Here is a 25350-nt window from a genome sequence, read left to right as displayed (position 1 = left end):
TATCAATTTATGTAGAATTGTGTGAACCATGTTTTGCTTTGTTTGGTAACACAATATTCTTCTTCTGAGGATTTTCTATAAAACCAAATAGAAGTCCTTGAGACTTCAAAAGTTTAAATATTTTAACTTTTCTAATATGTAAAGCAACAACATTTACTGCGCATTTTCCAATCATACCAAACAATTTTGAGTTGAAAAACTTGTTTCCTTCCCATAGGGGAAGAACCCTGAATTTATAAACTAAGCACCTTGCATGTCTTTTGCATAAATTAAGATAAAGTAAGTATATTTAATTTATCATTGGGTGTTTGTGTGTATTCCCAAAATCTTAAAGTAGATTAAATAATACGCTTCCAAAAGGAATTATGTATCTGTGATGCATCATTTTCAGAGCATCGTTTGCATGCCTTCAATCAATATTCTTACTTTAAAATCAGAGCATTTCTGAATCCCAGATGCAATAGTTTAATAGCATTATTATAGTTCACTGTTTTTACTGTACCATTAGTTTAATTTTTTTCTAAATGATTTATTGATTTATGTTAGCTATCATTAAAAATAATTACAAACTTCTTTTAAATGTTTAATAGTTTGTTTCCTATTGCTCCCGTACCCAACTACAACAAATTTAGTGGCTTAATATATTATCTTATAGTTCTGCGGGTCAGAAGTCTGAAATGGATCTTATGGGGCAAAAATGAAAGGTTGTCTTCCTTCTGTAGGCTCCAGAATCTCTTCCCTGCCTTATTCAGCTGCTAGCAACTGCCTGCTTTCCTTGGCTCTTGACCTCATCATTCTGAACTCTGTTTCCATCATCTCAACCCCTTCTCTTTTATATTTTTGCATTTTTCTTTCATTTATTAAGACCTAAGGGATTACATTGGGCCCACCCTGATAATCCAGGTTAATCTCCTCATCTCAAAATCCTTGATTCAATCACAACCACAAAGTCCCTTTTGCCATGTGAGGTAACACACTCACAGGTTTTGGAGATTCGAATGTGAAAATCTTCGGGGGAGGGGGAGCATGACTGTTTACCACAATTGTGTTTTTTTTCCATTTATATCATTTGTAGCATAAATTTTTACCTGTACGTTTAGAAGAAAGTATTCTGTACCAAGGGTAATGAGGATTAATATTTTCTTAAATGTCTGTTTTCTGTAACTACATCACACTAACGTATTTTCTAAATGGGAAATAAAGGGTAGTGATCCAATGCCATACAAATTAAATTGGAATAACTCAGTGTGTACATTTTGAGCTGTTTGCTTATTTCTTTGTTTCATTTTTATAGGTTTATATAGTTGTCAAGATATAAAGGAAAACAATATAATATGCTACATTATTTTTCTAAAATAATGACGCTGTTATCTAGTTCATATCCTCTCTCCAACCCAGATAAGGAGGAAAATATCAATTCAAATATCATAAAACGGTCTCTAGTTTGATTAACCTCAGTTACCTAATAGAAACAGATGCTTTTGACAAATACCCCGTAAAGACCTCTTACTCCCTCCTGTAACTGATTAAAAATTGACCATGAATTCTTTCCCATGCCTGTCATTGAGAGGTGGTGTCCATTGCCCCTTCCCTGGAATCTGGACTGGCTTCATGACTTTTTCCAATAAAATGGAGAGCAATAGAAATGATGCCAATTGATTCCATGTCTGGATGGCAATAGATTTGTGACTTTCTCTTTCTCCCTCATAGAAGCCATCTACCATGTAAGAAATCCAGTTCTTTTGACATCTCCAGGAAGAGAGGAAGCTCAAGGTAGCCAAACTGAGAGAGGCTATATGAAGTGACAGAAATGAGAGAAAAAAAAAACAAAGAAAAAAAACAAAGACTTCTTAAAGCTTCCAGCCTAGAACAGACCAGAATATCAAATCCAGCTAAGCCTTGCCCAAATTCCTAACCTGCAGAATCAAGAAAAACTAAAATGATTGTTGTTTAAACCCACTAAGTTTAGGGGTAACTTGTTACTCAGCAGTGGATAAGCAAATACTCTTTCTCTCTTTAGTACATTGAATTTAGTAATGTGCTCCAAGCCTCTTGCTTTTTTGTGATGCATCCAGAAGTAGGTTTCAATTTTTTTTAATCTATTTTGAAATGTCAATATGATACAGCATCTCCCTATGGCACAGGGCTATTTCTGTATCTAGACATGTATCTCATCATAGCCTGATGAAAGCTCTAAGTTGGTCTGTTTAACATGGATCCAGGATGATGGTATAATGATTTGAGTTTTATTTTTTATCTGGAGGCTAATAGTACCCTTACAAGATATGAAATATGGTTGAAGACTTACAGCTCCCAATAACAACCTTTGTATTTTTAAAACAAATTTTGTACTCTTTATATCTAACCTGTAAAGCAGACTGTTTTATTGGGGTACAGAAAGAAAAAGAGAAAAAAAAAGCATTGTATAGCTGTCTCATTCCTTTCCTACACCTCTGAAATAGCAGGTTAGTTCTGGGTGGAGGCCTATAGTCTCTTAGGTCCTTTTGAGAGGGGAAAATGGCAGACGTAATTGAATGAGATCTCATTGACTCCATCCCAGTCTTCTGACTATGAATTCCAGAGACACATGAAGAAGATTGAATCTCAGTTGAGTCCTCTGGGATGATTAGAAGACAACCACTGTTGTGGTTCCAACAGCTAAATTAACAGAGGGACTTTAGATTTTTTTAAATTTATTTTTAGTTTTTATTTTTTTGTAGAGACAGTCTCACTGTGTTGCCCATGCTGGTCTTGAATTTCTAGTCTCAAGCGATCCACTTGCCTTGGCCTTCCATAGTGGTGGAATTAAAAGTGTAAGCCACTGTGCGTGGCCAGAATTTTTTAAAATTAATAAACTTTATTTTAGTAGCATTTTTAGTTTGAGAGCAAAATTGTGTGGAACATACAAACAGTTTCCATACAGCCCATCCCTGCACGTGCACAACCTTGCTCACTGTCAACATCCCACACCAGAGTGGTACGATTTTTTAACCAACATTTACATTTTAAATCTACGCTGACTCACTGTTATCACTCAAAGTCTGCAGTTTACATTAGAATTGGGTATTTATTTACTTATTTATTTATTTTTTTGAGATGGAGTCTTGCTCTGTCACCCAGGCTGGAGTGCATTGGTGCGATCTTAGCTCACTGCAACCACCACCTCCTGGATTCAAGCAATTCTCCCTGCCTCAGCCACCCGTGTAGCTGGGATTGCAGGTGCCCGCCACCACACCCAGTTAATTTTTGAATTTTTAGTAGAGACGGGGTTTTTCCAGCTTGCCCAGGCTGGTCTTGAGCTCCTGACCTCAGGTGATCCGCCCTCCTCAGCCTCCCAAAGTGCTGGGATTACTGGCGTGAACCACCGTGCTCGGCTAGAATTGGGTCTTTAGATTTAATTCCTTACACAAAGATTGGAGCAAATGTTAAGGTCTTCTTTCATCCCAATTAGACAACCATTGACTCTGAGCCTTTGCAATTGTTTTGCGCTGTATCATGTTTTTATAATTATCTTACCTCTCTTCATTTTTGCTCATAAAAAACTTGAATTACCTTGCTCTGTTCTCATAAAACTGTACATTTTATCTAATAACAGTTGACCATTAGGATATGTGGTTGTTACTGAACTGTACTGTATACTGCTTTTTCCTGTGCAGATTTAGGGAGTAATCACAGAGGGATTATTTATTACTTGGCTGTAGCTGCTCAGAATATGTTCATATCTATGTCATGTTAAAATGTCTTAGATGAAAAGACCACAAATAGTCTCAACAATGCAGCACACATCTGGAGGGTAACTACCCATTATATAGAAGTAACAAATTTTCTCATGTACCTTATAAATTTGCACAAATAAACAAAAAGATTCAGAGTCATTGCAGAAAGATCATCAGTGCTGTTAGCACTTGGCCAAGAAATAGATATTCAATGTTGAATATCAATGAATATATATCAGTATCAATCCTGCTGCCCAAAGGCAACCATTATTTATGTTGAAGATATACATATAGCCATCTCTTCCTATATATACCTATACCCTAGAATTATTTTATATCAAATAGAATATACAGATATGCTTTTGTGTATAATCTTTTAAATTCACTCAATAGTATATTATTGAGATCTTTCCATGTCAATATATGATGTCACTTATAATGACTGGAGGATAGTTTTCCTTTATAAGTATGTACTTTTATTTAGCCAAGATTGACTTTTAAGATGTTTCTATATTTCATTATCATAAATAATATTTAGAAAACATCATCCTAGTTGTGATTTGTTTACCACTGCAGCCAAATATAAAATATGTTTTCTTAGCTGGGAGACTCACTTTTGCATAGAGGTATAAGTATATTTTTAGGTTAAGTTCACATAAGTAAACCATCCTTTCCTTGGGGTTGCACTACTGTCCAATGAGTGCATAATGCGGGCTGTACTGCTAATGCCTACACAACATGCCCACATCAACTAGAGCTTTGCTTTACCTTAGTGCAATTATTTTAAAAAATGAAAAAAAAAAAAAAACACTTGTAAAAATATTTTTAAAGTTCACATAAGTTGCTCATTTTATAAAAAGGAGATTTTCATATTTATGTTGAATTTCATTATTTTATTAATATAAATACATTTCATATAGAGTGTTGATATGATTTTTTCAGGTCTAATATGTATTCTTCATTTTTGTTATTTATTGCTCTTTAAAAGCATCGAAGTCCTATACAAAGAAGCTTGCAGTAGTATAATGAGAAAATGGGTGGAATTTATGTAAATATAAAGACATGAATTATTGATTATAATGTAGTTATTGTAGTAATAGTAGATGCCTTTTGTATTGAATATGATTCATTCTACCTTTGAAATTTGAAATAAAAATTAAAAATATTTTAGCTTATCCTAAAATTATTTCATTTAATTTTCTTCATATAACCATGTACAGTATAAAGATGAAGGATTTTTTAAAATTTGATTTCCCATTATTTCACCTTTTTGCCTCTTGATAATCTAAGAGGAATCTCAGAGAAACGTACGTTGGTATTCTTCTAAAATCTCTTTAAGCGTAAGTTAATTAGGGTTCTCATCAACAGCAAAACAAGATATAGAATTCTCAGAGTTCTTTCTTACTTCATAATGACACAGAAAACAAAAGACATATATCAAAATAACTTGCTAATATGGCTATGAAATAGCTATCCAGGATAGTAGATCTATGTAGTTTTATTGTGAATGAACAGAACACATTGCATATTGAATAAAAAGGTGAAGTGTAATTACATACAATGCTTGTCAAATTGCTGTTGTCGATTTTAAAAAAGGAATTACAATTTGAGAATAGAAATTATTAAAGAAAACAGAAAGAGATGTCAGTACCTTACTTAATACAGCCTAAATTGTCACCAACCCTACTTAATTATTCAGCATATTCTGAAAACCTTTAGGAAATCCATCATGTTTAGCCTGTTCTTTGCAGCTATCCATAGGCAATAGAAGCAAACCACAAACTCGAGGCTATTTGTGTTTAAATTCTAAGACATTGCCTGCTAAACATTAAAGACACATCAGTTCCTCCCCAGGAATTACTTCTGGGTTTGGAGTATGGTGGTTTGTATAGACCCCTCTTTGTAACGTGGTTGCTGTTAAGATAATACATAGCACTTCATTGTCAATAGAAAATGGCAGAACCTATTGCTTTAGGGATATGTCTTCTCTTGGAAATGAATGGCAAATCACAATTATATAAACCAAGAGATGACATATCTATAGGTTGCATAATAATAATCATGGCAAGAGAAGCCTATTGCATTTGCAAGATTAGAGCTAATTGGTTTTACAGAGTGCAATAAATCAATTTTGAAAATGCCAAGTCAAATCAGGTGTGCTATGCTATTAACTAGTATGCGGTTTACAACAAAACCAGAAATTGAGTTGTAGAATTTGTTTTAGACAGCTTTATTTGCAAAGCACATGAAAATGCTAAGAAATTTAGTGCATTTACATAGGCAGCCATCTTATTCAGTGATAGGAAAGAAGAATTCAAACAGTAAGGAAAAATAATGCCATTTCTATTTTATGGGAACTAAATTATTGAAATTAAGTTTTAAAAGTTAATAATAATTCCCGTAAGGGATTATGCTTTAAATATTGCCTAGAAATATTAAATAGAAACATAATTTACTCATGGGCATGCAGTATATTCTGCTGTAAATGGACTCTGTGAACACAGAACAGTCATGCTGTCTTGGGGAATGGAAGACGTTGGCTGTGTCCATGAAGACATGTTTGTTCCCTGAAGTTTCATTTTTCTATAGCTATCCCTTAGGATCCATTACTGAAACTGAAAGAATGAGCCAGCAAATAAGTCTGTGGGCCTCATCTATTTCCATTTATTTCCATATGTTGATATGCTGCATATTTAATAAGGAAAAACTTTGTCTTAAGAAAATAAAACTGTAGACTATAAGATCTTTTTCATCCCTACTATTCTATTTTGCTAAGAATAGCAATAATTTACCACTCTGTTTAACTAACGTGTTTCCAAGTAATGACATCAATTATCCATTAAACAATGCTTCTGTTTTCATGTTAAGAAAATATAGACTTACCAAGCTTTCTTGTTTTTAAAAGATCAAGTAATGATGTCTAAGAAAGAAAAAGATTAAGATGATTAGGAAAGGAACCACTATTAATTTTGCTTGCTTGTTTTTTGGGGAGGTTAGACTCTCATCATTCCATATGTCATTTTGTTATTAGTTAATAACTACTGATTATATAACTATTGATAAGGATAGGATAAGGATAAAGGATAGATTTTCATCTATAAAAGACTTATTAATATACTTTATATAAATTATTTAGATTGCTTGCTAAGAAATACTGTTCTTACATTCATTTGCATTGGTTTATTCTATTTGCAAGTTTATATTTGGTTACTTAAAGCTAACTTTGTGAGATTTTTCCAAACACTGCTAAAAATAAATCAGAGTGTTTCTTTTACACAAAGTTTGGCTATTAATGGATGTTGTCATTTTTTATATAATAACAAGAAATTTGCCTAATCTCATAAAATAGTTACTAATATAGAAAGTTCAAGTTTTATTCCAATGAAACTATTATTATTTAAGATATTTCCCTTGAGTTCGACATGTATATCTGAACATTAATTGAATATGCATAATGGCAGTAAATGTGTGGGTGAATTTGGTTTTGTAAAATAGTAAACTAAACTTTCGGGTTTGGTGAATAATGTGGACTATCAAGGTGCATATTAATGTTTTTATAATCAGGTAGTAAGTCTCAAATGCTATAATGGTTTGTGATCTAATTCCAATCTCATGTTCCAAGGAGAATTGAAATATTTTCCTTTTATTCCTTATTGTTTAAGAAAAATTTATATGCAGTGTAACATTCAGCAAACATTTATTGAGCACCTAGTGGGAGCCTCTAATTGCTGGAGAAACAGTTATGAGTCAGATCAAATCACTGCCCTTGAAGTTTGGGGAGGAAGACAAGAAAAATGATTTTTCCTAAGGGCTCTTTAATATATAAATCTGCACATGAAGGAGAGATAGTAAGAGGGTGGTCAATTCTACTTTCAGAAGCAAATCAAGAAAGACTCTGCAGGAGATAAATTCTTGACTTGCTCCTCCTTACCAAATGGAAAGTAACACTGACTTAAACAGAATACGTCAAATTTGCATTGTTATTCAGATCCTAGCAACCTGGCACCAACAGCTAATCAAATAAAATTTCAGGTTAGGTTTATGGGTGAATGTCATGAAACCAAGTCCCATAAATCAGATAGCCATGAGATTCACCGCATTTCCAAGACCAGTTGGGTTTACATCATTATTAATAATCACATTCTCTTAATTTTATTTCTTACTAACTTAAAATGTCATGGTGAAGTATTTTTTGAAATCTCAGAGTAATAGGTCCCACTGTCCCACTAAGGAAAATGACAAAGTGATTGTCCAAATCAAAATCACTCTGGGCCTACCGAGTATGTTATGGTAAGGATAAAAATGAGAGCGAAACCTTCTGAGAAATTATTTGCTCATTATTAATGAAGGAAACATGTATTATTTGCTCCTACCGTGCTTTGGGCCCAAGAAATAAATTACTGAAAAAATAAACCAAGAGAGAGTTTTGAAAATTAACTCTGCAACAGATTTAAAATAAATAAATAAATAAGAACTTAAAGCTGAAATTTGAAGGTGAGATCAAAATCAGATGGTTCTCTTTTGAGCTATAATGAGCCATAAAAGGGAGTTTTCCTGACTAGTAAGCTAAAATGCTTAATGATATGACATGAAGGAGTTTCGGGTACCATAAATGTTAGCATCAAAAGTTTAATACTTAAGAGTTCATGTAAAGGCATTATTAATGAGAAATGATGCTCTCAGGAATTCCATGTATTAATAAATTGCTTGAAATAAATGGCATCTATAATTTCTTATTTACTGAAAGCTATTAATGTTTTCATTATTTAAGAGTGACACTTTTGTTCAAATTGTGATCGTTTTAGGTATATAATTAAATGAACAAATTTGGCTGAGAGAGAGAGAGCGCTGCCATTTTTAAATCAGAAGAAGCATGCTCCAGCTTTGGAATAAAGATAGCTAAGAGTTCTTTATCACCATTTAATGTCTCAGATTTCTAAGTATAGGGACACAGACACAAAAGTTTTACAAAACTATTTCAGCAGTGCTAGAATAAAACATGTAACTCTATTTATAGCCAAAACGTTCACTGATGCCATTTTGCCACTTGTAATATGTTAGGCTATTAATAAGAAACTTATAAAATAGCCTCAGATTATTTCTCACTCTAAATAGTGTTTTTCAAATGTAAGTGCATATAAACCACCTGAGAGTTTTAAAAATTACCAATATCTGCGTCGCCCCCTAGAGTTTCTGATGTAATTGGTCTGGGGTCCAGGCTGGACATTTGGATAGTGCAACCAAGGTTGACAAGCACTGTTATAAATAAACTTGAAACAGGAGAAGCTTAGAGATTTTAAAAGCTCAGAGGCGGCCTGGCACGGTGGCTCACGCCTGTAATCCCAGCACTTTGGGAGGCCGAGGCGGGTGGATCACAAGGTCAGGGGTTCGAGACCAGCCTGACCAACATGGTGAAACCCTGTCTCTACTAAAAATACAAAAATTAGCTGGGCGTGGTGGCAGGCGCCTGTAATCCCAGCTACTCAGGAGGCTGAGGCAGGAGAATTGCTTGAACCTGGGAGGCGGAGGTTGCAGTGAGCCGAGATCACGCCATTGCACTACAGTCTGGGCGACAGAGGAAGACTCCGTCTCAAAACAAAAACAAACAAACAAACAAACAAACAAAAAAAACTCAGAGGCAACTGAGTTGCAATAATTATGACAAAATAAAAGATGCATATTACTCAAAGATAGAACATATCAGGTAGAGAAGATACCTAGAGGAGGTTTCTTCAAATATGTAAGTGTTTACCACCGATTTAAATAATCCTTTTTTTATGCAGAGAGCATGAAAACAACAATTAAAGTAATTCCTATGAATACAACAATCAGCATAATTCTCAATAAAACCAATTGTATTGATCATAATTTTGGTTCTGAACATTTTGATAATGCAGAAAGAAGCTCCCAGATCAGTGTTCTTAAAAATCAAGATAGCAGTTTGAGAGCACCTGAAAGGTCAGTTAAATTAGATGAAATTCTCTTTGATATGCGGTTGGGATCATTCACTTTTGCTCTACTTTTAAAAAATGTATTAACCAAATAGTTATGAGTCTATCAAGTGTTCAAATTATTTTTCATGTAATCTCTAATCTCCAGAAAATAAATGGGACTACAACAAATTTACCCCAATTTCTGCAGAGAGCATAAATAATTGCTTTTAAGGGATGCTTGAATGAAATTACTTCCCTAACTGCAGGGGTTGGGGCTTGGTGAAGATTTGTCCTTTGTGAGTAATGAGAAGAGTATACTTGGATATAAAAATAGTAAAGAAATAATTAGTTTTTTAAAAACCCTAAATTCCATGTTTAGCAAAGTTAATGAGTCCCTAAATTCCTAAAGCTGAATATTAGTGTGTAAATGAGTACTCTAAACCAATAGAGAATTAACTTAAAATTCATGGCTATTTAGCTAAAACTTCATATGTTCTTATCATTCTGTGTCTCCTAGTTTTAGATCAAACGGATGTTTTGACTCCTAAAAGACTCAAATTTTCTGACAATGCCCTTTATTAATAAGTTACATTTTGAAAAATCATTTAAGTAAAAATTAAATTTACATTTTCAAAATTGCATGTTGGGTTAATTTACCAAATCCTTTATCTATTTTGTGTTTCCAGTTATCCAGTTTTGTTTCTGATATTTAAATATTCAAAAATATTTGTTGAAATTACAAATTTTATTAATTGATTTTTGAGGGGACTAGGGTAGGTTAGTTACTTGTTATTTAAGTTCCATGGTGTTTTGCATATTCAAATTATTATATTGTGAATAGCCTGAAAGACAGTAGCTATATGATCATTTGAGATAATGGTAACAATATTCAAGGGTTGAAAAGATATTATTTTAAGTATGAGCTAAGGAGATTGTACTTTATGTAACTAGGGGATGATGAGAAAATCTGTTTTAACAGCATGATTAAATTGGGAATTCTTTTTTGAAGTTTTGTAAAAGGGAGGCAGAAGTTTAAGGAAAAATGTCGGTTAGGTAAACTTGGATAGTTTTAGATCTATTAGTGACAGAATACTCAAGCTCTTGAAAATAGGAAAAGTTGCTCTTGTCACGCTAAAGGACAAGGCCTGCCATAAGCTAATCACTGTATCTTTACTCAGATCCTATAAAGTGATTTATACAGAGAAGGGATTCAGTAAATCTTTACTAAGTGGATTTTAGATGATGGAATAGACCATTGTGACTGAAGGAGAGAGTAGTGAAAATAGGGATATTAGGAAAGGAAGTAGATGATTTGCTCAGATTTTGTTAAATTAGGTTTTGATAGAACAAACCGGAAAAAAAAAAAAAAAAAAAAAAAAAACAAACAGCCTGCATGACTTCTTAAAGTCCTCAGCTCTTAATAGTGTTCCGATGGCAATTAAATTTCACGTGAGTTTTGAAGGGAACATTAAAACCATAGCAAAGTGCACATTATATTCATTGTTTCAGTGTAGTGCTTCTTTACCAGGCAAATAAATCCTGGTAGACATGCAGAGCTTGCTCCTAATACAAAATAAACAAAATGTGTTTTACTGAGAAAATTGCAGACATATCAAAGGGTAATTTGACAGCAAGGGTACGGAATACTATCAAGATATTTTCTTCTGTTTTACATACATGTGTAATTCTTGCTTGAATGCAAGAGGGCTGAATACCAACCTTATTTAATATATTTTGTGTCAACTTCTGTATACAGATTTTTTTTTTTTCTTGAGGTGAGAGGAGAGGAAAGAGGAGAACATTAATTCCAGATAGCTTTAAGCAAATGTTAGAAAGGTGAACATTTATAGGCTTCCAAATATCTTTTGCCTAGCTGACATTTACAAACACTGAGCTAGGTAAGCTTTTTCCCCTAGCAATATTAAGGCTGTAGCCGCAAGTAAAGGATATATGAAGTGAAATATGCCATTCAAACGTAGTAAAGAAGAAGACTGTTTGTAACCACTGTTGGTGAAAATCATGAGAACAAAGTGTTTCTTGTTATTTTAAACATCCTATAAAAGCATTGAAAAAGTTTATATAGCTGGTTAAAATATTTGGGACTATTTGCTCCATTTCCACACCTTATGATAAGGTCCAGGCATTTGTTGAGAGGGAAATTGCCTATTTAAATGAAGGAACAATATGTTTTAAATTACTTAGAGTACTCTGTTGAAACTTAATGAGAACAGAAGGCAGTGTTAATAAGAAAAATAGTATTTACAAAGATTGCTTAAGAATGCAAGCTGGGTACCAACTAATTGTAATTCTTTAATTCTGGTATGCGTGCAACATCCCTTGTGTATGCAAACAAAATGTGTATTTCCAAGCTGTAGGTTTTAGGATCAGAGAATTTCAACCAAATATTAAATTCTCAAATAGTATGCAAACAGGTGTCAGTCATCGCTTTAACGTGACAGCTGGAGGAAAAAATTCCAAGCAACATGTGTAGGTAATTGTGGTTAATGTTTATCTGTACATAGGAAGTTATTTCAGAGATGTGTAAGTATGCAAATAACTCTTGGATTTCTAATTACTGTATTTATCAAGTTGTATATGCTGTGTAAATTCAGAAATGAAAGCAATTTTAAAATAGCATGCATATTTTAAAGGCAATAATCTGCCTTTCTCTCTGTCTCTGCCTATGTCTCTGTCTCATACATGTATGTGTGTATGTGTCTATATACCCTCACTTGTGAACATATATTCATAACCACATGTATAAACACACAGTATAAAAACACATATAAGAACATATACCAAAATATTATCAGTAGTTAATTTTAAGACAAGCATGATGGGTCATTTTAATTTTCTACTTTTTACATGTCTGTTTTGATTGCAACTTTAAAAATAAGCCTGTGTTACTTTTTAAAGGGAAAGGGAGAGAGGGAGAGAGAAAGATTTGCCTGTTTTGGAAAATTTTTTTAAAGGAAGACACAGGAAATTAGATCATTCTTAGGTGCCTGCCATTTATATTTAAAATGGTTTTCAATAATGGGATAGTTCTAATATCAGTAGAGATATCCATTATCACATGCAGATTGAACCTTGTTGTTGCAGGATAGAAATATTTAAAACCATTTAACTGACTTGAAGAATTGTTCAAGTTTTGAAAATATATTTAAAAAGAAAAACTTTCCAGTTAATTTTATGAAATTAACAAAATATTGATTCTAAATGATATATTTTTAAAATGTTATTTTATAATTGGTTATTGGTAGTGTAAGGAAATAAAATAGACTTTTTTGTGCTCATATTGTAACCAATGATCCTGATAGCTATATTTAGTTATTAGTTCTAATATTTTAGTTTAGATTTTCTACATATACAATAATGTCATTAGCAAATAATGACCAGCGTATTTCTTTCTTGCTAATTCTTACTTTTTTTTTCTTATTGAATTGACTAGAGAATATTGTTTCTGATCCCATAAGGAAAGCTTTCCATATTTCCTTATTAATTATAATATTTTTGTAAGATTTTATGATTATCTTTCATCAGATTAAATAAATTCCATTCTATTCCTAGCTTGCATATTAAAAAATATTTTCTGTATCCATTGAGATAAGATTTTCTTTCATCTTGTTAATATAGTGAATTACAATAATTGATTTTGTGATATTAAAACAATATTGCATTATTGAAAAAACTTAATTTGTTTTTAATTTATTGTACTTTTTAAAATTAAGGTATAATTCATACAACATGATATTTGTCCTTAAAAAGGATGCAACTCAGTGCACAATATAATATTATAAGCATAATATAATATAATATAATATTTCTTTTGTTGCTTGTAATTTGGTGTCATATCTAAGAAACCATTGTTTAATCTAAAGTCATGAAGATTTTGCTTATGTTTTCTTCTATGAGCTTTTTACTTCTAGGTCTTACATTTAGGTTTTGATCAATTTTGTGTGTAACATAAGGTCAGAATCCAACTTCGTTTGTTTGCATGCATATGTACAGTTGTCCCAACACTGTTTGTTGACAAGAATACTATTTCCACATTGAATTTTATTGGCATCCTTTCAAAAATCAATTGCTCATAAATGTGAGGTTTATTTACTGATGCTCAATATTATTTCATTAAATTTATATGTCTATCTTTATGCTAGAACAACATTGAATTAATATAGTTCGGTAGAAAATTGTCCGTTTCAAGATTATTTAGACTGTTTTGGGTACTTTGCTATATTAGTTTCCTATTGCTGATGTAACATCTTACTACAAAGTTATGCCTAAAAATATCACAGCTTTATTATCTTAATGTGTGCGTGTGTGTGTGTGTAGTGTGTGTGTGTGTGTGTAGTGTGTGTGTGTGTGTGTATTCCTTGGGATTTTCTATATGCATAAATATTTCTAGATATACATCTATATACAAATGCTCTATACCTCATGGCATCTCCATATAGAGATAGTTATATTTCTTTCTTTTTAATCTTGACCCCAGGCTAATATCCAGTTGAATAAAAGGTGGTACTACTATTGAACATGCCATAGAATATTAACTTCGTAAACTGACTTGGAGTCTCCCTGGGTGAATGCTAACCCTCTCATATATAATAATGGCTTCATTTACAAAATGTGTAAGATCATGACTATCAAATTATTTCTTCAGCCTTGACTTTTTGCCAAATCTGGGTAGAATTCCCATTTAGGATTCCCACAGGCATGTTCAAAATAGTACTTTCTTTTGCGCATGAGATTCTGCCTTATATCTTGAATTTATACTCTAAGTAAATGTTGCAAGCAGAATAAAAGCCCCCAAAGATGTTCACACTTTAATCCGTGAGACCTGAATATACTGTATTACCTGACAAAAGAGACTTTATAGTTAGAATTATGAATAATATTAGAAGGAGGACTGTATATGAGCCCTTAAAAGCTGAGACCATGCTCCAGTTGATTTCTGAGAGATGGGGCAGGAGGGAAAGGCAGAAATATTTGAAATGTTAGCGTTGCTGGAGAGGGCCATGAATAGAGCATAAGAAGGAACAGAGAGAGTCTCTAGGAGCAAAGGCTGGCCCCAGCTGACAGCCAGCAAGGAAATGGGGACTGCAATACTACCTACACAAGGAACTAAGTGTGACTAACAATCTGAACAAACTTGGAAGCAGACCTTTCCTCAGAGCCTCCAATAAAAAATACAAGAGTGATGGAGTCATTGCATTACTACCTGAATACAACACCCTTTTCAAGCTACATAAACTTCATGCTTTCCTCTTTTTATAGAAGTCATCTCGTCTGCCCTGAAAACTCTCCCCATTGTTATTAATCTGCCTGAAAATTTATCTTCATCCTCAAGTGCCTACTCAGATGTTCTATTAAATGAGGTCTTCCCAGATGATCCCAGATAATTAGCACCAATTTTTAAAATTAGATTTCTAGATACTTTCATTATTGTAATCCCCTTTTATAGGAAATTTTTGTTGTTGTATATCTCCTTACTAAATTAATACTTTTTTTGTTTTTGAATCTACATCAATCGTTGAACACATATAGAATACATTAAATATATACAAGCTAATGAAGTAACACATGAATGCATCTCGGACCACTTATCCTAAAACATCCATTTTTTTTCTTTCATTCTGTCAAATACTTTTTCTCTGATCTCCTATACTTTTGTTACTATTCATTGATTTTATCCTTCTATTTATAGTTATTTTCTTACTGAGGTGAAATAACTTTCTACGTATTGTTTAGTTTATCACATATCTTGCAAAATTTTGTCTGGTTTGCATAATATCTTTTTATTTTATTGTGAAACACATTATAGAACTTTATAGATGAAATGAAATCTGTTGGCCAGGAGTGGTGGCTCATGCCTGTAATCCCAGCACCTTGGGAGGCTGAGGTGGGCGGATCACGAGGTCAGGAGATCAAGACCATCCTGGCCAACATGGTTAAACCCTGTCTCTACTAAAAATACAAAAATTAGCCGGGCGTGGTGGCATGCACCTGTAGTCCCAGCTACTCAGGAGGCTGAGGCAGGAGAATTGCTTGAACCTGGGAGGCGGAGGCTGCAGTGAACCAAGATTGTGCGACTACACTCCAACCTGAACAGAGAGAGACTCTGTCAAAAAAAAAATTCTCGATTATTTTTTTCTGTAGTCTCCTTTTTAATGTTTTGTTACAAATATTTATTAAAAGATACAATTCAAAAGTTAGCTGGACAATCATATAGATTCTTCTTGAATTTTAGTTTTTGAATACATTCTTCAACTCAAGTTCGATAAACTATTCATCTATATTTTCTTCCAAAATTTTTTAAAAGCAAAAAATCTCTTGTTCTATAAGCAATTATTTTAAGGTATACATAAAGTGGGGATCTAACTTTATTTTGTTCCAAATAGTTAACCAGTTACCCTGGTTCCTGCATTATCTGCTGAGTAAACTTTTCTTATCCCTCTAACTTGAAATACCAAATCTATCATTAAAAAGTCATTTATATGTCCATTCTTCCACTTGTGCAGCCCTACTTTATTGTCATTCCAAAATGATGCTTATCCTTCTGCTAAATTTCTTTGAGTATTTCTAATATTTATCCTTCCAGATAAAATTTAATTATTTTTAATCAAAGGCCAAAAATACATCATTAAATTTATATGGTTTTTCAAGAGAAAAGACATAATTTTTTTTTATCCAATGTGCCTTTTAAATCCCTAATGGAAATAATACATTTTATTCATATATATATAAAACAAATTCATTGTATATAATATATAAATATTTTATATATATGAATAAAATGTATTATTTTATACATATATTTATATATTATTTGTGCATGTAAATTTTATATACATATATGTATATATTATTTCTATGTATTTATAGGTATTTATATACATATTTGTATATAAAATAATAAATTGTATTCATGTTTTATTTATATATAAAATATATATAATGAATTTATTTTATTGAATGAATGATTAATAAAATGATCATTTTATTAATGAATGAATAAAATGTACATATAACGAATGAATAAAATGTATATATAAATAAATAAATAAAATGTATATATAAATATATTTATTTTTTAAAGAATTTTTGGCTAATTTTCTGTTAATTTTAATTTTATTATTCTTATTCTTATTTGAGACAGATTCTCCCTCTGTTGCCCAGGCTGGAGTGCAGTGGTATGATCTCAGCTCACTGCAACCTCCGCCTGCTGGGTTCAGGGATTCTCATGCCTCAGCTTCCCAAGTAGCTGGGACTACAGGCGTGCACCACCGTGCCCAGCTAATTTTTGTATTTTTAGTGGAGATGGGGTTTCACCATATTGGCCAGGCTGGTCTCGAACTCCTGACCTTGTGATCCGCCTACTTCAGCCTCCCAAGTGCTGGGATTACAGGCGTGAGCCACTGTGCCTGGCCACTAAATTTTTTTTTTTTTTGGATACAGAGTCTCACCCTGTTGCCCAGGCTGGAGTGCAGTGACGTGATCTCGGCTCATTTCAACCCCCACCTCCCACGCTCAAGTGATTCTCCTGCCTCAGCCTCCTGAGTAGTTGGGATTACAGGCATGTGCTACCACACCCAGCTAATTTTTTTATTTTGTAGTAGAGGTGGGGTTTCTCTATGTTGGCTAGGCTGGTCTTGAATTCCTGCCCTGAAGTGATCTGCCCGCCTGGGCCTCTCAAAGTGCTGAGACTACAGGCATGAACCACCATGACCAACCAAGAGTTAATGTTACTTTTAAAATAAATCAAAAGAGCAAAAATTATCTGACATAAACCCACAAAAGAAAACAGCAGTCTACTATTAAACCTAATAAAATTTAAGGCAAAATTATTTTATTTGGGATTTTGGATTTGCTTGTGTTTTCTCATCTTACTTAAACCTACCTCTTTTTCATGACTATTTTTCACCATCACTTTTCCCTCTACAAGCTTACTGCTCTAGTTTTTTAAAAAGTCATGGCTCTTCTGTCTTTTTTAGTGTAAAAAAGGGGAAATTTCCTAATTTTCATATTTCTTGTGTTAAATTCTTTTCATAAGCACATTATTTTTGAATTCTGAATATTTTGTTAAGTTAGATGATTGTTCAAAATCAGTTTGCTTATTCATAACTATAGAAAGATGTAGATTTAAGCCCTGCTTTTGCAACAGAAAAGCCATATGGCCATAGTTTGTCCTGGTTTCTAATTGAACCCAAAAAGCTTTCTTTTTCTCTCAACCTTATCCAGGAAGCATCATTTTATATACAGATTTCTGATCCGGTCTTCAGGGTTTCCAAGGCATTAATCAAGCATGGCTTTACTGGACAAATGTAGGGCCTTCTGTGTCTTTAATATTGGACTTTCTATGTCATACAGTCCGTATCTTTGGTCTAGTTCTTCGCACTGTTCATATCTCGCTGATTTAGATATAATTGCCTGCTGCAGGGTGACGACTTTCCTCCGTGAATCTTCCTGAGTTTCATTATTGATGGTATACCATGTATACCAAGACAAATATTTATTCACCTTCTTGAGGTCTCTGTATACTATTTAGTTCAAATACTATGGAGCTACCCGTTACAATCTCATTTACAATGAAGTCAGTTGTAGCACTATATGGTTTGGCTGTGTCCCCACCCAAATCACATCTTGAACTGTGGTTACCATAATCCCCATGTGTGGTAGGAGGGACCCAGTGGGAGGTAATTGAATCATGGGGGCTGTTACTCCCATCCTGCTGCTCTTGTGATAGTGAGTTCTCCTGAGAGCTGATGGTTTTATATGGGTCTTTTCCCTCTTTGCTTGGCACTTCTCCTTCCTGCCATCATGTGAAGAAACATGTGTTTGCTTCCCCTTCTGTTCCCTCTTTTCCCTTTATTTATCGATTTGAGTGTCATTCAGTTCAACACAAATTTTGTGAACAGCTGGTGTGTGGTCAGCCCAAGGCTGAAACATCGTGAGAGAATACATTGAGGACACAAGTTTTGTGAACAGTGGGAGCAGAAGCCAAATCACTGTAGATGGAGGAGAGAGCAAGAGTGGACAACCTGCGTGAAATTGAGCTATGTAGACAATGCGGTAAGAAAAGTCAGGGGTGTTAGAGGAAGAGAAGTGAAAGTCAGATACCACAGCTTATAATGAGAACAGGAATTGGTAAAAATGTCAAGGCAGGATAAATAATATATGTTTAGAGATTTAGTACAGGAGCCATTTGACTTCTCTGCTCTTTTTGAGAAAGACGTAAATTGACAGAGATACAGGGAAAGTGTATTTGAAGTACAAGCAACAACATGTATCTAGAAAACCAAAACACAGAGGGCATAAGTATGGGGGAACTGTGAATATTCCAACTTTGGCCACAACATTGGGTAGATATCATAGTTGGCCAGTAATGAAAACTTGTCTAAAAATGTATGTTTATGTCACACTGTGATAAAGAACTATGTAATTCACTGGTTTATTTTAATCCCAATTCTTGATTTTCCTGAGTTATTGAGTATCATGAGACAATGGCCCATCTTAAGAAGTTCTAAGGAAGGTAGGCTAATATGCAGGAAGGTATTTGTAACCCTAGAAACTCATTGGAGACACCTCACTAATGTATGGTAACCAGAATAATAGGAGGGTAGGAACCAAGCCAAAAATCAAAGTGATTCCTCCGCATACCACTACCTAACTTCTTCAGCTTTGCTTAAACTCTGCCATCTGCTTGTGCGGCAGCAACTTCCTCCTAATAGTGTATGTTCACACTGAGTATTGGCACATAGTTTCTGCATCGTATAGGATTAAATTTCCTGTTTTTTTTTTTTTAATTTTTGCTTTGTATTGTATTGTACTTTGGTTCACTTATTTGTGTTTAGTCCAGATCATGATTCTAATAGGTTATAAAAATTTTGTGCATATGCCTCTTTTGAAATTTTTTTCTTATTTGTATACCCACAGAATGCTTGAGAGATCCCTTTACCTAATGCCAAAAAAGAACCCACTTAACACATTCTGCTGAGGCCTTTATATTAGTACATGTTAACTTTCAGTGGGAATATTCCACCATGTGACATACTTTATGTGATGAAAAAAATGTTCTTAGAAAGATTCTCATCTCAAGCAAAATTTTTACTGGAGACACTGTCTGCAATGTCAAAGACTTCACTATTTTCAGCTCACAGTTTACTAAAGAGGATAATTAGAGAGGTATTCTAACATTAGCAACAAAAAGGCATTTGAAGTTCATGACACTTGATAACGGAACCTCTGTATTTCTTAGTCTCTAGCATCATTTCATGGATTGTACTAAGTTATCAGAGGAGATGAGATACCTATTTGACCCAATTCTAAAAATTTAATATAATCAATATTTACCTATAAGGTATATTAATTATATTAATACATGTCAAGTCTCAAGATAAATTCTGAATAAAAATTTTTCAGTTAACTATTGCAAATATTTTTATCATTGAATTTTTAATACATAATAGATTATCTGTGTAACATATTAAAATGTATGTCATATCATGACAAAAGATTTCTCTGTTGGAACATCTTTTACTTAACTGGCTTATTATTATTTCTGGTTGGTGAGTTTAAAAGATTGCAATCTTTAATTTTATTTAGCTAAGTGATTTGTTGCATTTTAAAATCAGTAGATAATATATGTATCATCTTAGTCTTAATTTATAAATATATGACATTTCAATAAAATTCTTGAAGCCAATCAATAAAATTAATTAAGCTTTAAATTCTAGACTAGCTGAAGCTAATTGATTATTATATTTCTTTATTATTCTTGAAGGGAAAAGCAACACTTTTGTATCAAGATGCCGATTTTCTAAAGTGAGAAAAATTAATTTTAAAAATTAAATTGCATGTTCAATGTCTGTGTGAGATCAGATAATCCATGTGTCTTAGAGAGGGAAAGGTTCGAAAGTGTAATTTTTTATTTTATTTTTATTTTTTTTTGATATGGAGTCTGGCTCTGTCCCCCAGGCTGGAGTGCAGTGGCGCAATCTCAGCTCACTGCAAGCTCTGCCTCCCAGGTTCACGCCATTCTACTGCCTTAGCCTCCCGAGTAGCTGGGACTACAGGTGCCCACCACCACGCCTGGCTAATTTTTTTTTTTTTTTTTTTTTTTGTAGTTTTAGTAGACACGGGGTTTCACCATGTTAGCCAGGATGGTCTTGATCTCCTGACCTCGTGATCTGCCCACCTCGGCCTCCCAAAGTGCTGGGATTACAGGCATGAGCCACCGCGCCCGGCGAAAGTATAATTTTCGTAGTTTCTTATTTATCTGTATTTTCCTATATGATTTTTGTTGAATTATTTTAAATTTATTTTACATTAAAATTGCCAAGTATGTGAATTCTTGAGCCACATGTTGAAGATCACTGAAAGAATATAAATAAATAAAATTGGTAGCTCATTGTTTTGCAATAACTTGTGAGGACTAAGCTCTGATTTTTTTTTTATCTTGTCCAAATTCCTACCTAAGGGGCTTGGGGTGTCATCCCCTAAAAACCATAAATTCTCATCAGATGAATTTTTTTTAACCCTGTATGTCATGACTTACTTTGCAGTCTGACTCTGGCATAACATTATGTGACAAAGAAGAAAGTAAAAAAATTTTACCCCAAAAGCATGTTTCTTTGAAATGGTCCTGCAAAGCTGTCCTTTGTTGGGGGACATATGCATCTGTAAAGAATCTCTATTAACATAGCTAGATCTTTTTCTTCCAGGCCCTCCCAATCCTGAAGAAATTAAGTAAAAGTCTCGCACCTTTTAAAGGTCTGAATAGGAAATATTTGTCATCTTTTATCTCTAAGGGCAGCCACTGTAAGACTTTAGAAGAACCTTGGTATCCACAATCTTTTGGCTTAACGTAACATGTCCTTTCCTTTGATCCCAGGTCTTCAGACAAACTCAACCAATTGTCAATTGGAAAATGTTTAAATTTACCTATAGCCTGAAAGCCCCGCCCCCTGCTTTGAATTGCCCCACCTTTCTGAACCAAACCAATGTATTTCTTAAATGTATTTGATTGATGTCTCATGCCTCCCTAAAATGTATAATACCAAGCTGTACCCTGCCCACCTTGGGTACATGTTCTCAGGACCTCCTGAGGGCTGTCATGTGCCATGGTCACTCGTATATGGCTCAGAATAAGTCTCTTAAAATATTTTACCAAGTTTTACTCTTCGTTGACACTTGTTTTATTGAATGAACTGGATTTCCACTGTTAATATTACCCTAATGTAAAGAGCAGTGAAGTAACAGACTTTTTGTCAGCCTTGTACTTACAGAGTAGATGACTCTGTGATCTGAGCCCTAATTCCTAACAGGGGATGCTTTGGAATGAATAAATCCAGAGGTACCTTGAACTGGAGGTTGGCCCTGCTTCATGGTAGCATCTTCTCAGAATACATGTCTCTGTAATAAAAAGAGTTTCTGAATGGCAGATGAAGGTATCCAGTCATAAAGCCAAGAGATAATCCATCCATTCCAGAATTGCTGCTTCCTCCTTGATCTGCAATGATCAAGTGGCAACTGTGACAGAGTCAACAGGTTGTACAGTGCACAGAAGGGATGTTCTGGCTGAGTGCAGAAAGTCTGCAAATGTGTGGATAAGAGAGCAAAGGAAGAAGTCCTAAATTGAGGAGAAACTGTCCTTTAGGGACAGGAAAAGGAAAAGGAGCAAGAAGAATGAAGATTTTAAAAAGAAATGAAGCTGGAAATCTGACATCATAGCCCAATCCCTAAATACCCCACAGATGTTAGAAGAATGCCAAGCATTGCTGAACTTGATAGACGTAGATATAGATAGGTAGGTAGATACAGAGTTTGAGATAGATAATAGGCAGATAGATACATACATACATGCAGGCATACATAGATATATAGCTACATAGATACATAGATGTATTGAATTGTACACATACATATGTGTATACATCATATATACCTATGTATGAGAGAGACGAGTGATATATTAAATTATAATTAGCTAAAGACCATTTACAATACCCTATACAAAGAGAAATATCTAAAGTGTTTTTGGATAATTAATTCCATATTCTTTAGCAACTCATCCAATTTCCCTCTGGCAGAGATTCAGGACAAAGACATTTCAAGTCATTTTACCGTAAGTCTCAAAAAGCAGTAAAATACCTTTATTCTGAGTGCCATTTTAAACTTTTAAGCAAGTTGATGCTACTGCGACTCTTATTCCTGTCACTAGAGAAGCAATTCAGAAGACTTGTTAATATTTCAGAAGTTGCTTAAACTTCCTGTAAAGTGATAGGCCTGACCTCCTGGGGTTAATGTGAGAATCATAGCTGTTAATACACGTAAAATACCTAGAACAATGCTTGACATACAATAAATGCTATGTAAGTGTTAGCCATGATTAGTATTTTCATCAATCAAAAATACCTCTTTTCTGTCTCACAGTCTTTTCTTAAAGTGCTCTGCCATTTCTTTATCTTTAATCATACTTGTCACTCTTGCTCCAATATTTCTCTCTTTTATATTTTTATTCCTTCATATACTGCTTCCAATACCTTCCTACCCAAACAAAAAAACTGCCTCTCTCCTTTAAGAATACCCACTAGTAGTCCCTAGAAAGATTATTCTTCAGACACTTACCATAAGGTGGGGAGGGGTTAGCATTCACCTTTTTTCATGCTACCATTTTTAAAACTACACTATCTCAGTCCCCTTATGTTCAGGATAACACCATTCATAATTTACCCTTTCTTCACTGGGCCTCATGCCATCATGTCCACCTTTTTGTCAATACACAAACACCTGTCATTTTCCCTGAGACCTCAGAGCCCTGTGCAGTGTCATCCAGTTCCCTGGCCTCTTTCCTAACTGCTGTGAGTCAATGACTACCACTTCTTTTTCAGGATGTTACTTCTTTTTTTTTCTTTTTCTATTTTTTTTTTCTTCGAAATGGAGTTTCACTCTTGTTGTCCAGGCTGGAGTGCAGTGGCGCGATATTGGCTCACTGCAACCTCCACCTTCTGGTTTCAAGCAATTCTCCTGCCTCAGTCTCCTTAGTAGCTGGGATTATAGGCACCCGCCACCATGCCAAGCTAATTTTTGTATTTTTAGTAGAGACGAAGTTTCACTATGTTGGCCAGGCTGGTCTCGAATTCCTGACCTCATGATCTGCCCACCTCAGCCTCCCAATATCTTGTGTTTACAGGCGTAAGCCACCACGCCCGGCCAGGATCTTACTTCTTGAGTCAGATCCCACATTCAATCATCACCTAGTGCTCTCCCTTCTAAAATCTTTACTTCCATCATGTCACTTAAATTACAAATTGCTGGCATTTCTTTACATTAATTGAGTATCTTGGCATGTGGCTCGCAGAATTTGTCATAATACATACATCTGCTATCGTCGTGTGATTTAAATGCTCACAGAGTGGGTTAACTCAGCCTCTATCATGCCAGGCTCCTTCTTTCCTTACTTCAACAACACCTGCTTCTAAATCTTAAGGATATCTGTACTTGTGGTGTTCTGGCTCATATAAATTCTCCCAGGTAATCATCCCTTGCTGTTATCTTCCTCAGTCCTTTTCCAGGTTAGACTGCAGTGTATAACATTTAACTGATCAGTTCTTGCCATTCATCTCTTTGCAGTAGCAATTGATCTTACATTCCCATGACCAAGCCCTAAACACGAGATATTCCGACCTGCCTCTTGCCTGCCTTTCCTTCAATGCTGCATCTCCGGATCAGTGTGCCACCTCTAACTTTTTTACAGAAAATGCTCTTGAAGAGGTTATTTATATTTATTGTATCCAAGTCTTTGTATTATACTCACCTACTGCAATCCTTTCATTTTATGATTCCTCTATAATTGTGTTTACTACCACCAGTGACCACTGGGTTAATTCATGGGTATTTTCCACGTGTGCTACCTGATTTGCCTGCAGAATTGGACACTATTAACTAAACCTCTTTTTAAAGCCCTTTCTAACTTGGTTTCTGTGATACAACTCTCCCCTATCTTTCTTCCTGCTTCTCGGACAGATATTTATCAGGCTCTTTTATTTTCTTCTTTCTCCCCGCACTGTTGTTCTCCATAGGTCTGCTCTCATTCTATTTTCTCTCCAACCACATCCTCTTCTTGGATGATCCCATTAACATCCATAGCAACAATTCCCACCTGAGTGCTGATGGCTTCCAAGCAGGTGCTCCCGCCCTTTGCTCCAGACGTGTGTACAGAATTGTTTGCCAAAACCTTGACTTGGATATACTACTTAATTCCCACACTCGAACTATCACAAAACAAAATCTCTTACTTTTCCAAATCTTCTCCCTTTTTGAATTTATTTTCTTAATGAATCACTCCACAATCCAACCTTATTATGATTTTCTACATCCATCATGTCACTTATATTTGGACAATTCTTTGTCTTCTGTCACCCATTGTCATCTCAGATTTTCATGCTCATTGCCACAGCTGTGATCTGGACTTTATCTTCATCATTAATCTTCTGGCTGCTATACTTAACACAAGTTCTATCTCTTTCATCTCATAGAATAATATTCTTAAAATACAATTCTCATGGATGCTCCCTTGCTAAAAATTGTTGTTACTTTCTCTTTTGAATATGGCCTTTGATATTTGTAGTATAAAATACAAAGAAGTTTCTAACCACTTGTCCTGGCTCATCCACCCACAGATACCCATCCTACACACA

General features: G+C 34.3%; 1 protein-coding gene and 1 non-coding gene across 3 annotated transcripts in view; both read left to right on the top strand.

The window, feature by feature from the left end:
- GPC5 (glypican 5) overlaps positions 1–25350 on the top strand; it is a 1476320-nt gene that overhangs the window by 654822 nt on the left and 796148 nt on the right. The window lies entirely within an intron of this gene.
- Positions 4380–4505, top strand: LOC129464268 (U4atac minor spliceosomal RNA). The gene has a single exon (XR_008651507.1). It is a non-coding gene; the product is annotated as a U4atac minor spliceosomal RNA (small nuclear RNA).

This window comes from Symphalangus syndactylus, chromosome 15 (assembly GCF_028878055.3).
Source record: "Symphalangus syndactylus isolate Jambi chromosome 15, NHGRI_mSymSyn1-v2.1_pri, whole genome shotgun sequence".
In the NCBI taxonomy this organism is placed as follows: domain Eukaryota; kingdom Metazoa; phylum Chordata; class Mammalia; order Primates; family Hylobatidae; genus Symphalangus; species Symphalangus syndactylus.
The sequence above is the reverse complement of the archived record's forward strand: the minus strand, read 5'-3'. Positions and strand labels throughout refer to the sequence as shown.